This window comes from Haemaphysalis longicornis, unplaced genomic scaffold (genome assembly GCF_048455015.1).
Source record: "Haemaphysalis longicornis isolate Haplotype H1 unplaced genomic scaffold, Haemaphysalis longicornis Haplotype H1 scaffold_3, whole genome shotgun sequence".
NCBI lineage: Eukaryota > Metazoa > Arthropoda > Arachnida > Ixodida > Ixodidae > Haemaphysalis > Haemaphysalis longicornis.
Window position 1 is genome coordinate 231,744,415 of NW_027526335.1, and position 23,415 is coordinate 231,767,829.

Consider the following 23,415-nt stretch of genomic DNA (forward strand, 5'->3'; position numbering starts at 1 on the left):
AAATAAAGAATCGAACACGCGCTTCACTTGGGACACAGATAACACAGCCAGGCGCGGCCGGGCAGTAAAAAAAAAACATAAACAAACAAACCCAATGCATGTTCACGGCATTACTCCCCCTCTAAGAGTGCTTCGACCTGATGCTAGAATAAAACGAGAGCCCGAACAAACAACAGCAACAAAAAGTCCGCCATTTTGCCCTGGGAGGTTTGCGGCGAACCACGTGGACGACTTCGGGTAGCCTGCGTCGTCATGATGGGCCGGAATTACCATCGGGCATCACTTCTTAGGTAAGTTGGCCAACACGCCGTAGAATCTGGTAGGGTCCGAAATACCGTCGCAGGAGCTTCTGAGTCTGCGTCGTCAGATGGGAGTCCAAACCCACACACGATCCCCAGCGTGGTACTCGGCGTCTCGGCGTAGGAGGTTGTAGCGTCCCGTATCCACCTGCTGCTGGTCTGTTGTACGAACTGGAGTGACCTGGCGGGCCTCCTCCGCACGCTGACGGTATCCTTGGACGTCGGCGTTGAGTTCGTCGTCTTCTACATGCGGAAGCATGGCAGTTAAGCATCGCAGTCGGCCGTCTTCCGTGGACAAGCTCCAATGGTGTCATCTGTGTAGTTTCCTGGATCGCTGTGTTTTACGCAAACGAGACATACGGGAACATATTCGCCCCAAGCCTTATGTTTAAATTCGACGTACATAGATAACATATCCGCGATCGTCGTGTTGAGACGCTCCGTAAGTCTGTTCGTTTGGAGGTAGTACGCTGTCGTTCTTCGGTGATCTGTGTTGCTGTAGCGTAAGATTCCTTGCATAAGCTCCGCAGTAAAGGCTGTTAGCGGTCCGTGATTAGGACTTCAGGGGCTCCATGTCGCAGCAAAACTTGGTTTATGAAGTACTGCGCGACTTCTTGTGCAGTCCGCCTCGGAAGTGCGGTCCTGTCTGCGTAAAGTGCCATGTAGTCTGTTGCTACGACAATACACATGTTTTCGGTTCAGGACAAAGGGAACGGACTCAGGAGATACGTTGCAATCTTTTGAAAGGGTCTCGATGGGACGCTGATCGGCTGCAGAAATCCTGCGGGTCTCGTCGGCGGCGTTTTTCGTCGCTGGCAGTCACGGCAGCTGCGGCCGTAGTGGCACACATCGGGTGGAAGGCGGAGACAGTAGTACTTCGCCTTGATTTTTCCCATAGTGCGTGCTGTACCGAGATGTCGGGAAGACGGGTCGTCGTGGCACGCTTCCAAAATTATGTCACGAAGGTCTGCGCGGATGACAAGAAGATAACTTGTTCTCAGGGTTGAAATTTTTCTTCAGGAGGACGAAGTTTTTGAGGCTGAATGCAGGTGAGTTGCGTTTGAAGGCTCTTGGCAGGTGACGTTGCGTCCTTCGAGATAGTCGATCATGACGCGTAACTCGGGGTCGGCACGCTGCTTTGCGGCCAAATTGCTTTCCGTTACTACTCCGAAGAATGCGCCGTCTTCGTTAGAATCTTGTGGTGGTGGGTCGACGGGGGCGTGCGAAAGGAACACGGCGTTGGAGGGTTTCCTGGCAGATTTATAGACTATTGTAACGTTGAATTCTTCCAGGCGCAAGCTCCACCTACCGAGACGGTAAGAGGTGTCCTTCAAATGGCGAGCCAACACAGCGCATGGTGGCCCCCACAACATTGAACGGTCTTCCATACCAGTATTGGCGAAATTTTGAAATGGCCCATATAATAGCCAGGCACTCTTTCTCAGAGGCTGAGCAGTTTTTTCTTCCTTTGTCAGACCACGGCATGAATAGGCGATTACTTTTTCGCCACCACTTTGCTTTTGGACGAGGGCACCCCTAACCCTATCGCACTGGCGTCCTCCGTACGCATTTCGGTTTCGGCGTTTTCATCGAAATGAGCGAGCACAGGCAGGCTTTGCAGGCGTTGTTGCAGCTGGCAGAATGCTTCCTGTTGGGCGCTTTCCCAGCTGAAAAGGGTGCTATCTTTCGTCAAGCGCATGAGTGGCTGTGCAATGTGTGCGAAGTGTGCGACGAAGCGATGGTAGTACGCCCATAGTCTAAGAAATCTTCGAGCGCCATTCTTGTGTTTTGGGTCGTGGGAAATTTGCTAAGGCTGAAGTTTTCGCCGGGTCAGGCAGGACTCGCGCTGCGTTAAAAAGGTGGCCGAAAAACGTGAGCTCCTCGTAAGAAAGCGGCGCTTTTCGGGCTTCAGCGTTAACCCCGACGTACGAATGGCCTCGAATAGACCCCAACCTTGCAAGGTGATCGTCGAACGCCCGGGAGAATACTATAAAGTTGGCGAGGTATACGAGGCAGATGTGTCATCACTTCAGGCCAGCTAGCACAGTGTCCATGACTCTTTTGAAACGTTGCTGGTGCCGTACACAGCCCAAGCGACATCACCTTGAACTCTTATAGGCCATCTGACGTTATGAATGCAGTCTTCTCTCGGTCTCTCTCGTCCGCTTCAATTTGCCAGTAGCCCATCTTAAAATCTATTGAAGAGAAGTACTTTGCATGGCAGAGGTGGTCGAGGGCGTCGTCGATTCGTGGCAGGGGGTACACCTTCTTTTGGGTGACTCTGTTTAGTCGCTGATAGTCAAAGCAGCACCTGAATGTTCCATCTTTTTTCGTCAGGACTACGAGCGGCGCAGCCCAGGGGCTTTTTGACGGCTGTATAATGTCGTCACTGAGCAAGTCCTCGACTTGTGTTCGGATAACTTCCCGCTCGTGTGAAGACACGTGGTACGGCGACTGTCGGGTTGGTCGGGCTGCATCTTCGGTTATAAATCGGTGCTTCGCTAGCAGTGTCTGACGTATTTTTGTGTTTTACGAGAAACACTCGCTGTAGGGACGCAGCAAAGTCAATATTTTTCTTCCGTTTTTCTTGCGGGAGCGCCGGGCTCACGTCTGTATCGTGCAAGCTGCGCATGCTCGTACAAACCGGCCGTGGCTATCAATGCGAGCGATTACAGCCCCACGTGGCTGTGTTCGGCATAGCTCTAAAAGCACGAAGCTACAACTAATAAAGGCTTTTCCCCCCGTTCTGTCTTGACTGATACATGGTGTCAGAAGGGGATTCAGTCAGCCCGGGCCCTTGCTTGAAAGGGCGTCACCGAAGGATGGAACTGATCAAGCCACCGGATCAGCTGCTGCTTTCTGGTTGCATTGCAAAGAACTGGGATCTCTTCAAGCAGAAGTTTGAGCTGTTCCTGCAGGCGACAGCGGACCCGAAAGAGCCAAGGTCGGAGGCGACGAAGACTGCACTGCTGCTGAGTGTCGCTGGAAAGGACGCCCTCGAGGTATTTAACAACTTCACTTTTGTGGAGGGCGAAAGCAAGGAGGACTACCCTACGGTAGTGCAAAAGTTTGAAGCCTATTGCAAGGAACAACTAAATGAAGTCTATGAACGCTACATGTTTCGGTCAAGAACGCAAGCTGAGGAGGAGCCGTTCGAGCATTTTTTGCGGGACTTGCGAAAGTTGGCACGAAGCTGCAACTTCGCGGACCTGACCGACTCTATGATCCGTGACCAGGTTGTGTTCGGCACAAACAATGTGAAGCTGCGAGAAAAGATGCTAAAGGTGAAAGATCTGACACTGCTCAAAGCTGAACAAATCTGCAAAGCTTCGGAAGCATCAGCGCAACAGAATGAAACCTGGGGACAATCGGAAAGGGCAGTAGCAGCGGTGAAGAGACGGCAGCAATTCCGGTGCTCGAATTGTAACAGGTCGCACGAGCGCGGCAGATGCCCTGCGTTCGGGAAAGCTTGTTTTCTGTGTGGCGGCCAGAACCACTTTGCGGCATGTTGCAAGTCAGGGCCTCGAGTCGGTGAAGTAGTGGAGCAGCGAGACACCTTCGACATTCTCGACGTAAGAGTCTGCACCGTGGGAAGTAACGCCGGCTGGATTGTGAACGCCAAGTCGCAGACCAAAACACAGTGTTTAAGGTGGACACTGGATCTCAGGCCAACCTGCTCCCTTATTCGGTGTACCGACGGTGCCGCAATGTGACCGGCCTGCATCCAAGCGGCTCCATTCTTCGCTCGTACAGTGGGGACGTCATAAAACACATCGGTGTTGCCACTCTAGCAGTCGTGGCGAACAAGTCTGCAAGCTTCACTTTCTTTATTTTGAAGAAAGTACGTCAGCCCATACTCGGACTACAGGCGAGCGAAGCACTGGGACTAGTTTGCCGTCCAGTAGATGCGGTGACCGCCAGCAGCAGTGAAAAAAATACTGCAAGAATTCTCGCACCTATTTCAAGGCACCGGCCGCGTGGCCCGTGAGTACCGTATGGTGATGCGAGAGTATGCGGTTCCGGTGGTTTTACCAGCCCGACGTGTGCCTGTGGCACTGCAAGAACCTTTTCGACAGGAGTTGGAGCGCCTGGAACGAGGCGGCATCATCGTAAAAGTGGACGAGCCAGCTGATTGGGTGAGTCAATTCGTCATTGCGCGAAAAAAGGACGGCACGCTGCGGGTCTGCATTGATCCTTGGCGCATAAACGAATGTCTGAAGCGCGAGCACTACCAGATGCCAAAGCGGGAAGAAATCGAAGCAGAGCTCGCGGGGGCAAAGTATTTTTCGCGGCTGGATGCGAACTCCGGATTTCACAAAATTCCCCTCGACGAAGCCACGTCAAAAATCTGCACATTCGGTACACCCTTTGGGCGCTACCGCTTTTTGAGGCTACCATTTGGCATATCGTCAGCACCCGAGGTGTTTCAAAAGACTTTGAGTGAAATTTTTGATCGGGCTCCGGGTGTGCGCGTATATGTTGACGATGTCCTAATCTGGGGAGCCACTAAAGCAGAACACGACGCACGCCTTCGAAATGCCCTGCAGCTAGCAAGCCAAGCTGGCCTGAACTTTAACCCACACAAGTGCAAGTTCGCGCTTCAAGAAGTAGACTTTCTAGGCGATGTTATCAGCCACAACGGTATAAGACCAAATACCGCACTTAGCGCATCACTGGCCGAGATGCCAATCCCGGAGGACAAGGCAGCCGTACATCGGATGCTGGGTGTAGCGAGTTATTTTGGAAAATACATTCCCAATCTGGCAGATAAGACCAAGCTACTGCACAGCCTTGTCAAGAAGGACACAGTTTTAGAATGGAGTGATAATCACAAAGCGGAGTGGAAAGGCATATGCTAGACACTCAGCAGTGCACCGTTGTTGGCACTCTTTGATGCGGCCAAGGAAACAAAAATTAGCTCAGATGCGTAAAAAGATGGCCTTGGAGCCGCATTTTTGCAACTTCACGGTGATAACTGGCGTCCGGTCGCCTACGCGTCACGCGTTATGACGGACAGTGAACAAAGATACTCTCAGATCGAGAAAGAAACAATGAGCATAACGTTTGGTTGTGAAAAGTTTCATCATTTTGTCTACGGCCGACAGATCACTATCGAGACCGACCACCGACCACTTATAGCGATCGCGTCCAAAGGAATTGGGGATATGCCACCACGCCTTCAACGTTTCTTTCTGCGCTTGCTGAAATATGATTATGTGCTTCAGTTTGTCCCAGGGAAGGAGTTGCTGCTAGCCGACATGCTGTCGAGGTCACCCCCCCGCAACGCAGGCGACACTTCAGGATCGACAGAAGACGTAGAAATTCATGCAATCGCCACGGTCTCGGACATGGTAAGCAAGAAAACATTTAGTCGTCTGGTTGATGCTACTGCGAACGATGCTGATCTGCAGAAAGCAATGGCCTACTTGAGAGGAAATGGTGATCTCGGTGGCAGTTGGAAGCCATTCGCTGCAGAACTGTCGACCATTCAAGGCATTTTGCTGAAGGGCACCAAAGTAGTTGTCCCTAAGCCGATGCGAGCAGAAATACTGCAACGCATACATGAGGGTCATTTGGGCATGAACAAGTGCAAATCGAAGGCCCGACTGTTGGTGTTCTGGCCTGGGCTCAACGGCGATATCGAGACAATGTTGAAGGAATGCGCTGTATGCCGCAAGTACGCGTACAAGCAGCAAAGTGAGCCATATATTCTTAGACCAATACCGAACTACGCTTGGTACGGAGTCGGCGTCGATATCTTCCAACACGGCGGGAACTCTTATCTGTGCGTGTTTGATGCGCTCTCCAATTTCCCAGAAGTTGAACGACTAAGTGACACAACAGCAAACAGTGTGATTGACAGGTTGAGTTGCATCTTTGCGAGATACGGGATTCCGGTCGAAGTATGCAGCGACAACGGCCCTGAGTTTTCTTCTCATGAATTTGCTCTTTTCGCATCCAAGTACGATTTCAAGCACGTGACGTCGAGCCCTGGATTTCCGCAGTCAAACGGACTTGCGGAGAAAGGTGTCCAAGTGGTAAAAAGAATACTAAAAAAACGCAGGAAACCCATGACGACTTTTGGCTTGGCCTTCTTGGTTACCGTTCGACTCCGCTGGAAGATGGTCGATCATCGGGTGAACTTTTACAAGGGAGGAGGCTGCGCACCCAACTACCAGACTTCAGACGGCAGCCCAGATGCCGGGTTTTCAAGCGCAAGCAACGTGATCCCAGTAAGAGGAACCTGACAGACCTTAAGGAAGGGGAGGTTGTGAGGTCCTATCGTTTTGTTACCGAAGATAACCAAGTGCTCCGACGTAACCGCAAGCACCTGATGCCTACGCTCGAGCCGTTTCAGCAGATTCCGGTCGAAAGCGACGAGTCCGACAGCGTGGAGGGCCCGGACGTACAACCGCCACCGATGCCGCAGTCAACGGTCCTTCAACCGGCACCGCTGGAGCAAAGACGGTCCGGTCGAACAACTCGCCAACCAAGACGCCTTGGCTACGACCAAAACTTCAACCAAGTGGATTCCATATATGCAACTAACCCTTGAAAAACAAGAGATGTATCGTGCAAGCTGCGCATGCTCGTACAAACCGGCCGTGGCTATCAATGCAAGCGATTACAGCCCCACGTGACTGTGTTCGGCATAGCTCTAAAACCACGAAGCTACAACTAATAAAGGCTTTTCCCCCCATTCTGTATTGACTGATACAACGTCGAAGGGTTGCGGAAGCTTGAAAGCATCTTCGGGAGCGCGTTCAAAGTCGGTGACCGCGATCACGTAACTTGCTTCTTGCATTTCTTCGAGGAATGCTATTGCAATGCACTTGTTTGAATGCTGGTAGTCCTCGGTGAAGTTAGTGAGCAAAACGTGGGACTTGCGTTGCTGAAAGCGCGCAATGCCTCTTACGATGGAGACACTACGGTCGAGAAGCAAACTTTGGTCACTCTCTACGATAGCGTCGATGTCATCCTCACAGCATCCTCACAGTAAAGCGTGACCTTCAAGCTTGTGTGGGGTGCCAGGGTGACATGATCGTCGGCGATCCTTACAGCAGCACGGCGTTCGGGGTTCTGTTCCGGCTTCATGGAGTCTGTAGATTAGTTATTGCACCGTTGTCCGTCACAAAGTCTATTCCTAGAGTTACGTCGGGGGAGCAGTTAGGCAAAATGATGAACGCAGCAGGGTACGTGGTACCACCTATGGTGACGCGCGATGTGCACGTTACACTTGGTGTTACGAGATGACCTCCTGCTGTGCGTATGTGCGGACCATCCCATCTGGTCATAGCTTTCTTTAGATTAGACGCGAATAATCCGCTCATTACTGAGTAGTCGGTTCCAGTGTCTATGAAGGCGACTACATCAAAGCTGTCGATGGATACCTAGAAATCGGATGCCGCCTTCCTCGAGTTCAGGGTGCATCGCGGCGTCGCATCTCGCCTTGTGCGTGTTAATGGTCGGGCACTGTGCGTCGTCGTTGTCGTGGTCTTCTTAGCGGTAGTGCCGGTCATGTGGCGGCCGCGTCGCACCGTGTAGCTGTTTTCGTGTTCGGTAGTGTCGTCAGGGTTAGGTCGGGTCGTCTGGCTGAGGGCTTGTCGTTAATCACGGTCTTGGGCGCGTCCTTGCATCGTTGGAGGCTTTCCGGTTTTTAGACGTAGAGCAACTTCACCTGCAGAAGTTGCTGTTTTTAGTTTCCCCTACGTGGACCGGGGGATCTCCCACTCGAGAAGTCAGCAGTGCTACGGCGGTTCGGCGACTGGCACGGGTAGGGCGACGGCTAACGGTTGAAAAGCGATGGACCTCGGTTGCTGTTGGACAGGTATTGTTCGATCTCAGTAGGGCGCTGAACTGGTAGGGGGCGGGTTGCATCGATGGAGAATCCTCGCAATCGGAGCCTCTTGTAAAGGTAGCGATGGTAGATGAGGTCGGCCTCTCCGAAGTGGTAGCACAGCGGGCGATTATCAGGCGTTCGCAAAACGCGGTCTTCCTCGGCGTCTGGTATCGGACTACATGGAGTTGGGCGGGCGATAGTGAACGGCGGTATGGCTGGGCTTCTTGATGTTGGGTTGGAGCAGGGCGGGGTCGACGAAGAGCTGTGGCGTAAGTCATCGCTTGTGGTTCGCGGGGTGCTTCGGATGGTGTAGAAGTCCCCACTGCCTGCTGACCCCTTCACGGATTACGTCACTCAGGGAAGGCACTTTAGGTTGCAGCGTCATGGGAAACAGCTTCCAAAGCTCCTCCCGGACCACTGCTTGAACGGACTCCCGCAGTGTGTCGGAGCTAACATCCCCAGCACCGATCATCTCAGAAACCAGCGCTTTGACCGGGTGATCGTACTGCCTCGTTCGAACTTCCAGCGTCTTTTCCCTCGCGGGCGCCTAAGACGCGAATTCGGCCACCATTTTAGGAGGGTTGCAGACAAGGCAAGGAAAAAGCTCTTGCTTTACCCCTCGCATGAGAAATCTTTATTCCTTTTCTGCCATTTCCGGATCCGCACATCGAAACAATCTCTCCATCTCCTCAACAAAGATCACTACCCCATCGTTGGGGTGTTGGATGAGCGTTTCTAGCAGAAGTGGGGCTCGTTCCTTCCGCACACTGGTAGCGAACGTTTTAAGCGACTCGCTCTTGAAGAGAGTCGAGTCAGTCAGAGAGCTTTCATGGTTCTCGAACAAAGTTCCAGCTGCATCCTCCAAATAGAAGAACACATGCCGAAACGTTTCTTCGTCATCCCACCTGTAAAAATACGAACACGCTCCACTTTCTCCAACCAGTCCTCAGGGTCTTCAGCGGGAGATCCGTGGAATAAAGGTGGTCCCTGGGCTGTTACAGGACGATCGAGGGAGTGGCTTCATGCACCATGTTTTCGGTTGCGGTGGTCGTACTCTTCGTTCTTTCTGGTAGGAGAACAAACTCGACCGGTAAACATTGAAGTCGGGGGCTTGCATGGCTTGGGTTCGGTTGCCTGTTTCCAGAGGGTGTAGAGAGCATAAAGGGAGCGAACCTCGCACCTGCACCAGATTCCACCAAGCCAAAGACGATGCAGTTGTGTTCAAGGAAAACAAGTTTTTTTGAGCGAACTTGTGCTCCCCTAACAACTCAAAGAATACACAGGCGGCGAAGACAGTCAACAAAGTGACGTGCGCAGGCGAGCGTCGGCTAGTCGAATACCGTGACGTCTGCTCTACAGGCTTTTATCTTTCGGCGCAAGTGTTTCTCGCACCATTGATTTACATCCACAATATTGTAAATTACAGAAGATTTGTCTGGGCTGGTGACGTTAGGGCGAAACGCTGTCATTATCAGAAAGATATAACCCGTTAGGCATAAAAATAAAGAAAGGAACACGTGCTTCGCTTGTCACACAGATAACAAAGCCAGGCGCGGCCGGGCAGTAGAAACAAAACATAAAGAAGCAAACCCAATGCATGTTTCGTGGCAATATGTAAATATTTGGGCTAGATCCAGCTACGTTACGTAAATACAGAAGTAAGCACCTAAGCACGGAGTGAGCGTGAGATTTGGTGCTTGTTTCGCGTCCTTTAATTGCTCTTAATTGATTTTTTTACGCTTTTTCCTGCCTCCTGTCCGCTAGTATACGTCTAACCGGACGTTTGCGAGTTCTTCGGGGTGAAATGTGACGTGAGAAATCATTTACTCTGCGAAACAATACCACAAAACTTTAATTCGTTTTGGTTCGTCATATTTGCCATCATATCAAGGCTCATCGGTTCCTTTTGCACAGTCAGATATCTTGCCTATTTTCATCGTTTCTATAGCTTTATCTTTCCACCAAATAAAAAAATGTTTTATTTGCAGCATCTGGAGCATTAGGCAAATGGGCTGGCCTGAATTGATTCGGCCATTGAAGATTCAACCTTTAAAGCGAGTAAGTTTCTGTACTTCTGCAAGTTTCTGCACACAAACTTACTCCACCTTGGGGATTTCCTCTAAATCTGGTCGACTAATACATGTCCTTCACTTCGAGTTGTTGATCAATTCGCTTTCGCGCTACTAACCACTAGCCTCCTGGTTGGCTGAGTTGGTAGAGCGACTGCTCCGGTTAAGCAGTGGTCCCGGGTTCGAATCCTGGACCAGGACAAAATTTTCTTCAACTGCGAAGTTTCCGTGAAAGCTGTATAGCTTTCTTTTGTAGCCGTATGGCTGCATTTAGGTGGATGTCAAACTTTCCTTTACAGAAACTTACTCCACCTTGGGGATTTCCCCTAATTCTGGTCGACTAATACCTGTCCGTCACTTCGAGTTGTTGATCAATTCGCTTTTGTGGTATTAACGACAAGCCTCCTGGTTAGCTCAGTTGGTAGAGCGACTGCTCCGGTTAAGCAGTGGTCCCGGGTTCGAATCCTGGACCAGGACGAAATTTTCTTCAACTGCGAAGTTTCCATGAAAGCTGTATAGCTTTCCTTTGTAGCCGTGTGGCTGCATTTAGGTGGATGTCTAACTTTCCTTTACATATTCAAAGTGTACATGGAGGGCAGGGTGCCTTGAAAATTGCAAGCACACTGCTGCTGTTCTTGTCTGGGTAAATGAAATCCAGCCGACATCATGCACAGAGCATCCACAGTCATGGGGACGCCCTGCCCAGAAGCCAGATGTAGGTGCAAGGATCCTCGATGCAATAGCATCGAGGAGCTGTTCGGCTGCAAATATCGTCTCTATTTTATCTCGAACCTTCAGTTTATTGTTTATTTGGTACAAAAAACAGTATCTGGCCGTGAAACCGCAAATAAAACTGGACCTTCTTTAATGAATTGAAACCACTAATTTTGTTATCTCCCCAGGCCTTTTCACTGGATTATCTCTTATTTCTTAATATCTGAACTGCACAGCTTGCAGAGAAAAAAACACCCATATTTAAACCCACAGTGATTCGTCTCATTAGCGTCATAATAAGTAATGAACCTGTGGGCACATGCAGGCAAACAGGAGGTGTTTATCGGTGGGTCACGCCCTAGTGAAGGTGCACCATCGTACACAGCAGCACTTCAGCAAATTGTGTGTCATCACAATGCCATACAGAGGATCGGGGCTCTGAACACTGCTGATAAACAGGAGCGGAGCGGTGTTTCCAACGCCATCCGCATGGCTCAACAAAAAGTTGAGCTTGCACGCCAGCAGACAGTGGCATTTTAGGAGTACGCGATCCCCGTGTAACCTGTGAAAAAGTGCCAGCTCACATCCCATACTCCCTTGCGGATAATGAAGTGTGAGCTGCCCCCCAGATGACCGTTTTTACAAAAAGGCAACGTTTTTCCAAACCGCAGTACCAGTGAGCAGTCAGAGTGCATTGTCCTGGAAACTGTTTTGGAAGCTGGGTCGAAAACGTAAATTTACTCACTTTGATTGTTAAGGGACCAAACCACCTTATTGTTAGCTTGGGTCTGTGTGGCTCATGGCTCGCTCGCTTGCAGTAGCTTAAATGCTTGCGCTTGTGACGAGATTGCACAGTGAAAACATGGTTCGGGTGTCAAGCTCCATCGCCAACCGTGGGGTACCCAGAACGTTGTCACTGGAGGCTTTCGGACGGCTACTTATGACACCAACAACACACACCAGACAGCCTGTCACGCATTGTAACCAGCCTAATTGCATGCGCAAACATTTTAAGTCTTGTTTCTCCACTTTACAATGTCTCAGGACGAAGAACTGAAGCTGAAGTAAGGGAAGAGTTCGGACACGAGGTCGGCGTAGCAGTTGTTCGTATAGGTGAAAGTTGCTTCGCTAGTCACTTTGAAGACGACACCACGTGGAATTGAAGATGACACCACGTGGAAGACGACCAGTGGAATTATTTAACGTTTGCTTAGAACTAACCTGCCTGAAAAAAATATCTATCTATGCATTTATTGTTCCTTATGAAAAGAGGACGGTCCCCCAGCAGTGTAAATTGTCTTGCCTAGGGGAGGGCACTGGAATGCCTGCTGGTGTGGGGGAGGTGGGATGGAGAGGAAAGAGTACATAGTGTTGGAAATAGGGGGCTAGAAGGTAATGTTTAAAGGGAACATATAAACACACAGGGGAGGGAAAAAAAGAGGACTTAGACAATTGTGCTAAGTAAGAATACATTTAGATCAACACAAAACGTATACACGCAATGCGAAGGTACAGAACACAATGGTGTAAAAGACATGTAACGAAAAAACCGAAAAAGGAGGAACGCACACACACACACACACACACACACACTCGAACATACACACGAACACAAACGCATACACACACACGCACTCACACACCTACTCACACATGCACAAACACGCACACAAATCCGCGCACACACACACACACACACACACACACACACACCAACAAATAGACACACACCCGCACACACACACACGCACGCACGCACGCATACACACACACACACACACAAACACACGCACGAACACGCGCACACAAACGCATCCACACACGCACACGCACACAAAGACAACACATGCACACACACGCACACACATACGTGCGCACACACACAGAGACAATCACACACACACGAACAGACAGAAACACCCCCCCCACACACGCACTCACACACACACAAACACAGGCACGAAATCACGCACACATACGCACACATGCACTCACACGAACACACAGAAACACGCACACACACAAACACACACACACACCCACAACACCCACAAGCACACACGCACGCACGCACACAAACACACACGCACATACACACATAGACACACGCGAACACACGCACAAACACGCACACGCATACACACAAACACACGCGCACACGCGCACATGCACACACCCGCACATACACAAACTCACACACGCACACACAAACACACATACGCACACGCACAAAGACACACACACACGCACACGCGCACATGCGCGCACACACACGCACATACACACACGCACACGCACACAGACACACACACTCACGAATACACACGCACGCACACGCTCCCACGAACTCACGCACACAAAAACACATACGCACACCCACACACACACACACACACCCGAACATACACACACAAACGCTTACACGCACGCACATGCGCGCGCACTCACAGAGACAAGGACACCCACACGCACACACAGACGCACGCACGCACACACATGCACACGCGCACACACACACGGACACAAGCACCCTCACACACGAACACACAGAAACACACGCACACCCAAAACACCCAAACGCACACGCACGCGCGCATACACACACGCACATAGACACACGCACAAACACGCTCGCACGAACTCACGCACACAAAAACACATACGCACACCCCCACACACAAACAGACACTCGAACATACACACACAAACGCTTACACCCACGCACATGCGCGCGCACACACAGAGAGACAAGCGCACCCACACGCACACACAGACACAAGCACGCACACACATGCACAAATGCACACACACGGACACAAGCAGCCTCACACACGAACACACCGAAATACACAAACACCATAAAACACACCCAAACACACGCACGACCGCAGACACACACGCACATACACACACTAACAGACACACACGCACGCACACAAACGCACACGCACACACACGCACACGCGCACATCACACACACGCACATACACACACTTACACACGCTCACACACACAGGAACACACACACACGCGCGCACACACGCTCATACAAAATCAAGCACACACACATACGCACACACAGACACACAAGCATACACACATACATACACGCGCAGGCACTGAAATACACACAAACACGCACGGCGAAAACACACGCACTCACACACGAACACACCGAAACACACACACGCACACACACCAACACACACACACCCAAACATACGTACGCACGCACGCACGCACACGCATAAATACACACAAACACACACACAGGCACACACACTGCTCACCCGAACTCACGCACACCCGAACGCACACACGCACACATGCACGCACACACAACTACACACACGCACAGGCACGTACACATACACTTACACATACACAAAAAAACACACAATGCACACACACATGCACACACGCAAACACACATGCGGAAACAGAAACGCACACAAAAGGACACAAGCACGCAAACACACACGCACAGACACGCAAACACACATGAACTCCCGCACACTTGCACACACCCATACAAACAGGCAAACACACACAAACGCACACACGCACACACACACGCACATACGCACATACACACGTACACACACATGTACACACACACGCACATGAACACGCACACAAACACACGCGCACACGCATAGAAACACACACACACGCACACACATGCACACCCACCCACACAAGCACACACACGCACACACACATAGAAACATGCACACACATATACGCACACACACATGCACACACACGCACACACACAAAGATACACACGCACACACTCGAAAACACACAGAGAGACACGCACACACACACACCACAAACACACAAACACGCGTGCGAGCACATACACAAACGCACACGCACGTACACACAAACACACACGCACACACGCGCATACACACGCACAAACCCACACGAGCACACACACACGCACACATACACATAAAAACACACAAAAACACACGCACACGCATGCACACACACATACACACGCACACACACGTACAAACACCCACACACTCAACAGACACACGCAAGCAGCACACAAACACAGGAACACACCTGCAAATACCACCCACGCACACACACATGCCCAAACATATGCCCACATGTAAACACGCACACACATGCGCACATACAGACGCACACACGCACAAATGAGCACACGCAAAAATACCCATACGTTCACAAACACACATGCACAGACACGCACACACCCATGCACACGCGCGCACACGCAAACACACTCACACACACACACACGCCCACACGCACACAGACACGCACGAACACACCCACAGACACATCCACACAGGCACATACGCACACAGGCACAAACACACGCTCACCCGAACGCACACACGCACACGTGCACGCACACACAACTACACACACGCACAGGCACGCACACATACACTTACACATACACAAAAACACACACAATGCACACACACATGCACACACGCAAACACACATGCGGAAACAGAAACGCACACAAAAGGACACAAGCACGCAAACACACACGCACAGACACGCAAACACACATGAACACCCGCACACATGCACACACCCATACAAACAGGCAAACACACACAAACGCACACACACACGCACATACGCACATACACACGTACACAGACATGTACACACACACGCACATGAACACGCACACAAACACACGCGCACACGCATAGAAACACACACACACACGTACACACATGCACACCCACCCACACACGCACACACACAAAGATACACACGCACACACTCGAAAACACAGAGAGACACGCACACACACACCACAAACACACAAACACGCGCGCGAGCACATACACAAACGCACACGCACGTACACACAAACACACACGCACACACGCGCATACACACGCACACACGCACAAACCCACACGAGCACACACACGCACACATACACATAAAAACACACAAAAACACACGCACACGCATGCACACACACATACACACGCACACACACGTACAAACACCCACACACTCAACAGACACACGCAAGCAGCGCACAAACACGCGAACACACCTGCTAATACCACCCACGCACACACACATGCGCAAACATATGCACACATGTAAACACGCACACACATGCGCACATACAGACGCACACACGCACACACGCACAAATGAGCACACGCAAAAATACCCATACGTTCACAAACACACATGCACAGACACGCACACACCCATGCACACGCGCGCACACGCAAACACACCCACACACACACACACGCCCACACGCACACAGACACACACGAACACACCCACAGACACATCCACACAGGCACATACGCACACAGACACACACATACGCACACAAACCGTCACAAACGCACACACACACATGCACGCACGCACACACGGAATACGCACACGCCCAGACACACACGCACACACACGCACTCACGCGCACAGGAACACACGCAAACATGCACACGCACACAAACACACACACATGCGCACAGGGCCACACGTGCACACGCACACATCCACACGTACACATGCACACACACAGACGCACACACGCACGCGCACACTCACACGCGTACACACACGCACACATACATACACGCACACACACTAACTAGCACACACAAACACACATGCATATACACACTCAAACGCACACCAATACACACCAACATGCACGCCCGAAGATCGCACACACAAATATACACAAGCACTCTTGAAGACACACGAAAACACGCACACACACGCGCGCACACGCATACATGTGCACACATATATTCACACAGGTATACACACGCACACACGCACTTACACATGCACACGCGCTTATGCACACACGCACATACACACCCACTCACACACGCACACATGCACACACACGCACACACATGCGCACGCACGCACACACGCACACAAACACACCCGCACACATACACTCATACACGCACACACACGAACACACTGTTGCGGATCTGGTAGCGTGACCGGTGATGGTGTTCGTGGATCCGCAGTTGGCGCAAACATGGGGGTCGATTAGGGCGAAGAAAGAAACTTTATTGACAGCTATTGACATGGCGTTTAACTGAGTGAACAGACTTCTGCACTCCTGCGCGCACGTAATAAAATAACCAGGTTGGGTTCTTCCCCTTTCACCCTTTTTCTCGCCTTAAATCAGGACGCACCAATCACGAAAATCCGTGGCACTGAAATTGACATACACACACTTACAAAGAGAAGGCACTTTTCCTCTCCCGCAGGCCAGTCACTTGGCTTCGGTGGTGCAACAATCCTTAAACAGCGGAGCCTCGGACCCAAAACAAAGCGGCCCCACGATGCTCGTCTCGCCGCTGAAGATTGCCGCCGGAAGAGCAACGCAGCAAGCCTTTGTTCATCCCTCCCTGCACCATTCTCGGTCATTGTGACCTGCCTTGCCAACGGGCGCTTGCGTTACCGTGAAGCCGCGGAAAGCGGCCTGTGTCCAGTAGCAGAATTAGTCACCCCCGCGTCCTTGCGCACAAAGTTTTGTCGCTCCCCGTCAATGAGAGGGGGGGAGAAAAGAACAGGTAAAAACCAGACGGCAGGATGGTTTAGTGATCGAACCCGATAATATTGCAGACAGTCGTCGCAGTGCCAATACGCCGATCGTAACAGCATCTCCGGCCAGCGGCAAGCTTCCGACGACATTGACAGCCCGTGTAAGAGGGAGTCTTGTCCCAGGTAGAGACTTCCGGCCAGCACACAAACACCTCAATCAGTCCTTCCAGAGAGAGTAACTCATTGTTTTATCACGACGAAGCAGTCAGAATCACGGCCAAGACACTTGCGGGAACACTCCTTCCCTTCCATGTCGCCGAAGGCTTCATGGCTCTCTCACGTGCACTCGCAAGTCGCAAAAAACACAAAAAACACAACTGCAAAGCAAGCGGGTGCAAGGACAGTACCCTGAAAAACCACCAGGCTGCCTCTAAAGTCAAACAAACATACTGACTAAAACCCATCTAATGTGCTAACACTCAACGCGAGAACATGAACTGAATAAAAATAAATCTTGCATGCAAAACGCAGCAACATAGAAACTCACAATAATACCAAACGCAGAACTTAATATTGGCAATAAAAATAGTTCAGGAAAAAAATGAAACCATATTCGTCGAGGCCATCTCTAAACTAAGGGCAGCGGCTTAGGCCACCAGCGTTGCCATTGAGCTTCCTCTTTTTGTTACGGACCTAAATTAGTTAGCTGCAAAGCGAGCCTCCAGCGCAGGAGGCAGCTGTTCTTAGAGGACATTGTCTGCAACCATGTCAGGGGGCAGTGGTCAGTTTCAATAACGAAATGCGAGCCAGCGATGTAGCAAGCTAGCTTTTGAACTGCCCACACGAGGCACGCGCATTCCTTTTTGGAGGCATTGTACGCTTCCTCGCGCACAGTCAGCTTCCGACTGGCGTAAAGCAAGGGGTGCTCGTCCACCTTCCTCGTTCGTTCGCAGATTATTGGCGCCTCCGCAGACAGCTTCCAGCCCGGTGGCTATAGCGACATGGGTGTCAGCCTTGGCAGCCCCCGTGCTACGTGTTTCTTCGCCGGCATCACCGCTATCCGCCTATCGCACTCTTTGACCGACGCCGTTCGAGCCCGATCGTCCTGCCGCGCTTCCAACACATGCGGACATCGTTGCGAGCTATCCAGCTGGATCGACATCGAAAGGTTCTACAGTGGCTCCGCCGCGCCCTACAAATCTAGGGCGCACGCTACTCTTCATAAGTGGGCATGAAGGCACCAAAGCAGCAATGCTCTTACCGTGGTTCCTCGTTTGTTCGCACGTTAGTTACCCAACCCAACCCAACCCACCCTAACCTAACCTAACCTGACCTGACCTAACCCAACCCAACCTACCGATCTGATGATCGATTTCGAGTGGTGCTTCCATGCCCAGAAGCATTGCTGGAACCGCTCCGTGCCTTAGCTTTGCTAATGTGTGGCGATGTGGAGCGGAACCCTGGATTTGACGTTGATTCGCTGGAAGAAATTACCAAACTGCTTAAGGACATGAACGCACGATCTATTAGAATTGAGGCAACACAAACCGCTATGTTCAATGACATAATCATCATCATCACCAGCCTATCTACGCCCACTGCAGGGCAAACGCCTCTCCCATTATTCTCCAACTACCTCGGTCCTGTGCCAACTGTGACCAATTTATCCCCGCAAACTTCTTGATCTCATCTGCCCATCTAACTTTCTGCCGCCCCCTGCGACGCTTGCCTTCTCTAGGGATCCACTCGGTTACCCTTAATGACCAGCGGTTATCTTGCCTTCGCATTACATGCCCTTCACATATCTTCAACGACATATCTGAACTTAAAAAACAACAGATAGCAGCTACAAGCCAGATCGCTGACATCGGCAAGCGCTTAAGTTTCGTTGAAATCCATTTAGCTTGCCTTGACAGCTGGAGGGACGACCTCCATGCGACACGTGCTGTAGTCGAACGCGTTGAAACTGAAACGAACTTGCTCCGAACACGTCTTGATGATATCGAGGACCGCTCGCGTAGGGACAACCTTTTGTTCTTTGGGATTACAGATGACGTCTCTGAAACTCCGGAAATATCTGGAAAAATGTTCTCACGCTTTTTTCTAGTTAGCTTACGCTGACCATATCGTCCGATTGCATCGCTCGTGCTCATAGAATTGGCAAATTCACCAGCGGCCGGAACCGTGCTCTTGTGCTACAATTTGCGGCCTACTAAGCAAAAGAAACTGACTTTGATAAACGCTTCTTACTAAAAGGCAGCGATATTAGTATGAGCGAGGCCTTTTGCACAACTACGCGGGACGCGAGAAAAATTTTGTACGAGTATGGTAAGGCATTACAAGTTCCGTTCAATCTTACTCACACGAAAATCTTTACCAATGGAAAATGCTACGGATACGATAAAACCACTAAAGCAGTGGATATTATCGGTAATGCTACAGGTAAACGTTCCTCGCCAAGTAATAACATAGATAATAGCACAGGTGCTCCTGACCTCACAAGTAACGCTCCCGCAGTAGCTCCAGTAGTGCCACAAGTGACACCGCATATGTTTCCCTGGCTGCATCCCCTCGTAGACTTCGGTCAGGCCGTACGCCGTCCAGTACTGTAAGTTAGGTGAACGCAGGGGGCGTTGCTAGCTCAACCACCAACACTGAGTTAGTGGTACTAAGCACTAACATACCCAGCCTTTTTTCAAAAAAGAATAACTTGTGTGCCTTGATGACTGTGACGCTCATTTGGTCGCTCTAACTGAAACGCGGTTGTCCAGCTCAGTCTCGGATGATGAAATATTTCAATGCGAAAAACAGTACAAGGTGTTTCGCTGTGACAGATTTGAGTGTCGAGGTGGGGGTGTTCTACTCGCGGTCCAAGATGCAATTGAATGCTTCTCTGTCCCTGTTCTTACTGACATTGAATCGACATGGTGTTGTATTTGTACCGGATTTAAAAACCTAATATTAGGAGTCTGTTATCGACCACCATCCAGCCCGCCAAATTTTTGTGAATCGTTGCGTGGCTTCTTGAACCAGATCCCTGTACGTTTCCCTGGCGCAACTCTTATTCTTTTAGGCGATTTCAACTTCTCCGACATTCAATGGTCAGACGCGTATAAGTGCTCTATCCCAACGTCAAACGAATCTCTTCATTTTTCTTCAATTTGTAGTGATTTTGGACTATCACAACTTGTGCAGTATCCGGCGCGTGTCACTTAGACTTCATCATCACTCCTAGATCTTGTGTTCACGTCATCTTCAGATCTTGTGTCCCCGATAACAATGATGCCTGGTTTCAGCGATGATGACATAATTTACTTTTCGGTATCGCCTCCACCCCTGCGCTCGCCCAATCGTTTCAAAAAGAGCCGACTTTAACGCAATAAATAACGATTTATATTCTTTTTTAGACTCGTTTTTTCCTGCAAGCTTTGAACGCACTGGCAAAGAAAACTGGAATTTCTTTTAAAATAAAATCTCGGAATTAACAAATAAATAAATTTCACTAAGAAAGGTGTACTGCAATGCTAATTTCCCTTGGTACAGTCGACACAGACTCTCTAACCGCAAGAAAAGACTGTTTACAGCTGCAAGATTGTCCCCGTCTTCGGCTCGATGGTCAGCATACAAAGTTGCAGCTGCTACGTACCTAATCGAGCTCAAAGTTGCTAAACTTACCTTTTTTAAATGTACTTTGCCCTCTATACTGCAAAATAATCCTAAACGATTTTGAAACATTGTGAGGTGTAATAAGAAGCATAACAAACTGTCTTTAATGTTTAAAGGCAATGTAGTCCCGGATATGGAATGTGCATCTTTTACTTAACCCTACCTTCGCTAAAACCTCTGAACCAGCAAGTACTAATGAAACAATTCCCTCAGAGCCATGAAAGTTTCCCTTGATGGATATCATAGTTGTTAGCTCAGCAGGAATACGGTCTATCATCGACAAACTGAAGACTTCATCTGCTTGCGGCTCTGATGGCATCACCACAAAATTCTTGAAAAATATGGTCGAGTATTCTGCTATTATTCTTGAACGAATATTTACGCAGTCATTTCTTACGCCTGAGCTTCCTAACGACTGGTGAATAAACAAGGTGGTCCCAGTGCATAAGGCGGGGGCAATGCATGATCCACTTAACTTTCCCATCTCGCTTACAGCTGTGCCATGCAAACGTTTGGAACATATCATCGCCACTCACCTTATCAAGTTTTTTCAAGAACAAAATTTTTTTACACCTGCTCAACATGGCTTCCGGAAACAATTCTCTTACGAAACCGTGCTACTAATATTCACCAATAATTTGCACATATCTCTCGACTCCGGAATAATAACTGACTTCGACTTCCTTGACTTCAGCAAAGCCTTTGATAAAGTAGCTCACTCCCTGCTCTTACACAAACTCAGCATAATAAACATTGACTCATATGTGCTTGCTTGGATTCGTGGCTTTCTACTAACCGTTCGCAATTTCTATCGGCCAATAATTTCGATTGTTCTACTACACCAGTACTTTCCGGTGTCCCCCAAGGGTCTGTCCTGGGGCATTTACTGTTCCTAATTTACATTAAGGACTTACCTAATAGTATCTAATCAAAAATATGCCTATTCGCGGATGATTGTGTAATTTCTCGCCCAATAAACAATGATGATGATGTCGCTATTCTCCAAGAAGATCTAAACAAAGTACTTCACTGGTGTAAATTACGGCAAATGGAATTAAATGTCTCCAAGTGTAAGTCTATGCGCGTATCTTGTAACAACGCCGCATGTCCAAGTTACATCCTTAACACAACCACGCTCGCTTCCGTCCCTTCCTACAAGTACCTTGGTGTCCAATATCTAACAACCTATCTTGGAAACATCACATCACGTCTGCTACATGTAAAGCAAACAGAGTCCTAGGATTCCTGAGAATAAACTTTTTCACAGCCGCTGTGGATCTAAAAAAGCTGATTTATACTACCTACGTTCGTCTAGAGTTGGAATATGCTTCATCTATATGGGACCCTGGCAATACCACCCTAGTTGGCGAACTCAAGAGAATCCAAAATCGTGCCGTAAGGTTTACACTATCTGATTATCGTCGAGCCGTAACGTTACAAACAAGAAATCGTTTCTTGTCATTCCACTGCTCGCTACTCGCCGTAAGATATCGCGTCTGGTACTTTTCCAAAACATTTATCATAACAACTCCCTTCTTCGTTCACTTTTGATAACCCCACCATCTTATGTGTCAAATCGTACTGACCATGCGCAGAAAGTTGCCGTACCTCGCTGCCGGACGTCAACGTATTTTCATTCATTCTTGCCTAACACGGGGCAGGAATGGAATCACCTCCAACAATCACTTTCATCCATAGCCGATCCCTGCAGCTTCAAAAGAGCGCTTGATAAGTTATTTTGCATTGACAGTATAACAAGCTTAATATTGTTACTTGCTTTTTATTGAATTATGATACTGTGAACAGTTGCATTTTGATGTTAATTGCCTCTTGTTTGAAAATGTTGCTGTGCCTTATTCATTTGTTTTTGTATCTTGTACAGTGTTCGTCAGTGCCCGCTCCCCTCTGCAATGCTGTAAAGCCCTGAGGGTACAATAAATGAAATGAAATAAAAAATAAAAAAACTACCACCCCCATGCCTCGATCACTAGTGTCGCACTGAATGACGAAAGGTTTGTTGTAGTCAGGGGATGCAAGCACAGGCTGGCTCTTCAGGGCTCTTTTCAAATCATTGAAAGCCTGCTCTTTTTTCTCATCCCATTTTATCGTAAGAGTCTCAGTTTTCTCAGTGAGGGGGCTGGCTAACTCAGAATACCTGTGAATTTATCGCTGGTCCCTATTGAAATTGTGGAGTTGATAGAATCCATCAAACATCAACATGGTGGATTATGGTAATGGAATTAATGATGGCATGGCGGCAGATGACTGCATGCTG